Here is a 4,910-nt window from a genome sequence, read left to right as displayed (position 1 = left end):
CCTTAACAACCGTCTAGCTTGCAAAGCTGAGATTACCAGAAGAGGAGTGTTAAGTCCACTACCCACAAAACAAAATTCTAGTTGATTAGGAAACTAAAATACTACCCTTTTGCCTCGACAATCAACAGAAGCATAATTGGTTTCCAACCAATCCATTCCAAGAATTATGTCAAAGTCCCGCATATCTAAAACAGTCAAGTCTACAAGCAATCTCCTGCTATATATACTAACCACACGAGATTTGTCAATGTCTCCTCATGTTCCATTGCAACCTATATGCATCAATAATAAAACCTCATCTTATTCTATTCTCAAGTCCCTATAACATGTAAATAAAATTAACATTATATCAAATTATAAGCGTTCCCAATACTACATCTACCCAATCTCACCACTATTTTATACCAGCCTTTAAAATTATAACCTGGCTCTGATACCATAAAATTGTCACGCCCCAAGCTCCGTGACAACGCCGCACACTCATTTAAGTGAGCATGCAAGGCTAAGAATCCAACACATAACCAACAATGTAAAATACTCAAATTAAATCCTTAAATATCATAATGCTAAAAACCATACAAATAGATAATTCTTATCATATGAAATTGTCCACCAAGTCCACTAATAAAAATAATAATAATAATAATGATCCAAATACTCAAATCATAGTCCTACTCTCGGTACTCCCACAAGTAAAAACCCTGCACAGCTCTACTCCTCAGAATCTGAAAAATAAAATAAGGGTAAGCTAGACAGCCCAGTAAATAACCAACCATCACTATTAGCTAGATCAAGTATACAAAAAAAATAGTCGATAACCAATAAATATATTTTTTTGCTACCATTCAATAAATGAATAATTATTTGTAAGACAGTTTCATAGCTAAAAATAAACAATGTACAATACATTTTAATTGAAAATCCAACAAGATAATTCAAAGGAAATTCGTTGTTCAAATCGATGGTTCGATATTCAAATGGTTCAATGATGCAATTCACAAAACCCAAGTCTTGGTGACTACGGTCACTTAGCCCGTGACAAGGCCCAGAACCACACATAGGCCGGTGGTAAAGCCCCAAAAGAAACTAGTTTCTGTGCCAATAAATAACCCCCATTGGCTAGGGTCCAAATCATAGTCAGACTAGAGTGATGTTCAAAATTCAAACAATACACAACTTTCAAATAAAACATTCGATATTTTCAGAATAAATGTTTAGTACAATTTTCAAAATAGTTTCATCAAATATTCAAATAATTTTCATAATAATATTCGATGTTGTTTTATACTTGACCCATATTTTATTTTAAGAGAACATGAAGGATATAAATAAATATTTATGATTTTAAACGATTCGATAGGAATAAAAATGAACCAACAGTGATAGAGGGTTACTTACCTCAAACGCTTAGAAATAACACTCCAACACCAACTCCAAACACCCAATTTCACCACTTCAATCACACAAACCTATTAAATAAAACTTCAAATAAATTAATATTTTTTTACATGTTACAAACACTCACAAAAGCACCACTATATTAGATTAATGTATTACTTTAATATTCAAGAGATCAAACCATTCAACCCAACTTTATAGCCAAACACACCTTTACCCATGATACAAAACTCCATTGTTTCTATTACCCATCCAAAGTTACACTTACACATTGCACCCAATTCTCAAAACCTAAGTAGGCACCTATAGATCTTCCAAATCTCCTTAATGCATTGATTGTTAAATTCCTCAACATAAACTTAATAATTAACAGTAAAGACAGATTTTACCTTAACCAATGGGTGTCCCAAAAATCACCAACGTGCTGCCTTCAATCCCTATTGTAGCCTCACTTGAACCTCTCTTCTCTTTTTCTTTTCTTTTTTCTTTTACCTTCTCAAACCCTAGCCGCCTATGGAGCAATTCATAGCCTCTGTTTTGTTTGTTTTCCAAGACTTAAAGCCACAATAGGTGGGCATATTAACCTAATTTCACAAAGTTACAAAATTACCCATCTAAGTAATAGGAAATATAATGCCATCTCATAACTAATTCTTTGATATTAATAAATGACCCATATAAATTAATTTAATTACTAATCTATCCAATAAAATAATCCTACACACAACTTGGGTTTTACAGTTGTAGACCCGACTTTCTTTGCGCGCCCCGCTTTCGGAGAGGGGCGAATTAGTCTCCTACAGTTCGGACTCCTATCACGGTTCTGAATCTAATCTCACAAAGTGCAATGTGAGACTGATAAACACCAAAGAGTCCAATCCAACAAATCATTTTGGAAAATCGATTTTAAATCAAATAAAGCCAAAATTGGACTGCTTTGCCAGATTACAGAGTCGCCACCTAAATATTTTATTTTTGGAAAATTTAGGAAACCCTAACTCATGCCAAAGGCCACGTGTCCGTCATCACCAAAGTTGCCTCGGCTCGGGAACTTGGGTACGAGAGGGGAAGGTCCTGAAATGAGCACCCTTGCTCGCCCGATCAAAGATTGACCTCTACTAACATGATATGTTATTTTATGAACCTCATGTGTTCTTATCTGATTATTAGCTAACTTTACTATGCGATGCGCACAGCATACAAGTATGGACTAAATCGCAAGAATTGGAATAAAACAACTCATGTTTGTTTTCGAAAATGGTTTGGAATTGCCACTCGCAAGTGGACTAAAGCACGGATTTTCCACCCTCAAGTGGGCTTAGAAAACATGATGTTGCCACCTCGCAAAGTGGGCTTAAAACTCACATTTATCAAATTGTTCCAATTCAGGCAATCAAGCCTCCACCCACAGGCATAGGGATGGCAATTTGAACCTGACCCGACGGGGACTCGACCCCCCGTCCTCGATAATAGTGGTTTTTCCCCCAAAAATACCCCCGATGGGCCGGGGATGGTATTTGAAATTGAATCCCAGATCAGATTCGGGCCGGGGACGGGGATCACTTTCACAGCCCCGGACTCGCCCCGTTCCCGGCCTCGTCCCCCGCCTCGTTTCTCCCCGAAATAAAACCGCCTACCTCTAATCTATTATATCTCTGATCTATCTCTCTATCACACACACTCTCTCTCCCTTCTCTCACTCTCTCTCTTCTCTCCACAGACGCAGTCGGCTCCTCCTTTCGTCGTCCCCTCTCCTCCAGGCCACTACCACTTCCTTCTCCCCCAGGCCACTGCCGCCTCCTCCTCCGTCGCCTCTCGTGGCCTCTTCCCGTCGCCTCTCGTGGCCTCCTCCTTCGCCAGGCCACCGTCAGATCTGAGAAGATCCGTCGGCTCCTCCCTCCTACTACGCCAGATCTGTCTACTTTTTTTTTTGATGATGTTGCCGTTGATGATGTTTTTGTTGACGAAAATGATGTTGTTGATGATCGATGATGTTGGTGTTGATGATCGATGATGTTGGTGTTGATGATCGATGATGTTGGTGTTGATGATCGATGATGTTGTTGTTGATGATCGATAATGTTGTTGATGATGATAAGCTAAACAGAGAGAGAGACTTACGGGGATTGTCTGGGGTCAGGGAAACCCAATCCCCGTTGGGGGCTGGGGCGGGGCGGGGTCGGGGGGGGGGGGTGAGGGGTTCCCCGCCGAGGATCGAGGCCGGGGACTGCGAAGTTTGTAGCTTCGCAGATTGGGGATGGGGAGGGTGATCCCCGACCCTACCCCGCCCTGTTGCTATTCCTACACAGGCATTCGTGCAGTTAAGCATTTAAGCAAATAGCCTCATGGCAAGCTTGCTATCCTGGCAACACTCACACTCATGCAAGGATGCTAAAGCGTAAAGACTTACAGTGTACTCCGAGCCAAAACAAAAGCTAGTAAGAAATATGCATGATCTTAACTATGCAAAGATGCCTAATGTAACACATGCAAAATGCAACTAAATAGGCTCAGCTATCTAAGATGGCATATGATGGCAACAATTTGATAACATGCTTTGAAACACGTATTCAAATAAATATTGAAATACGATGCAGTTTGTATGATGCACATGCGCCGAGCCCGGTGTATGCAAGGAAAAATGAATGATGCAAACATGCAAAGCATAAGGTATGCTAATCAAAACGTGTCCTAAAACTAACCATCGTAAGCGGTTAAGTAAAAGGGAGAAAGACGTGGGGTTATAACACATGCACACACACACACGCACACTTATTACAACATTATGCCCTCACAAAGGAGGGTCTGAATAATTAAGCTAAGCTAATCTAAGCTAAGCTAATTATACAAGCCAACTAATTAACTATTCTAAGCTAATTAATTACAACACAATTAAATTTGAATAACTAGCTATGCTAAGCTAATTAAGTATGATACTTAAGTCAAGTAATTAGCTACAACTAACTAACTAAAGCAAGTAAAGTGGCCTCGGGGTGAGGGAGACATGCATGCTCGGTTGGCGTCCACTCGGAAATCCATTGCTTTGCCACCAATTGCCTCGGTTTGCACTCGCCTTGGTTTCTGAACATTGAACCAACCTTCACACTGTTTCTGCCTCAAAACAGGGTCATTTCTGCAGAAAAAAGGACTGGTGGCCAGTCGGCCACAAAAAGTGGCTGCCGGCCACCTCAACTGGCCGGCCGGCTAGTGAAAGTGGTCGGTCAGCTACCCCAAGTGGCCGGCTGGCCACCTGATTTTTTGAACTCCTAATTTTGTTGCAACAGAGAACAACAGAGGCACAACAATGTATTTGCAAGGAAATGTATATACTGCCACTCTCCTCATCATGTCTCAAGCTCAAAGGAGTGTGGCGCTTGGCTTTTAAGCCACCAACCAAGCATCTCAACGCATGATGGCCCAAAAACTGAGCTTGTACAAGCTTAGTGAATGCTCAAACAATACACAAAGAGCCTCCACCCCATCATGCATGATCAAGGGTGTTGGCGACCAAG

General features: G+C 40.7%; 1 long non-coding RNA gene across 1 annotated transcript; it reads right to left on the bottom strand.

Moving 5' to 3' along the window:
- Window positions 1-188: 188 nt before the first annotated feature.
- On the bottom strand, window positions 189-2,135 carry LOC145814200 (uncharacterized). The gene is made up of 3 exons (XR_014357541.1): window positions 1,788-2,135; window positions 1,399-1,469; window positions 189-725 (listed from the first exon to the last, which is right to left on the bottom strand). It is a non-coding gene; the product is annotated as an uncharacterized LOC145814200 (long non-coding RNA).
- Between the last annotated feature and the right edge of the window lie 2,775 nt (window positions 2,136-4,910).

This window comes from Camellia sinensis, unplaced genomic scaffold (assembly GCF_055761805.1).
Source record: "Camellia sinensis isolate YWXY unplaced genomic scaffold, ASM5576180v1 Unanchor1, whole genome shotgun sequence".
Classification (NCBI taxonomy): domain Eukaryota; kingdom Viridiplantae; phylum Streptophyta; class Magnoliopsida; order Ericales; family Theaceae; genus Camellia; species Camellia sinensis.
This window is presented reverse-complemented; position numbering and strand designations above follow the sequence as displayed.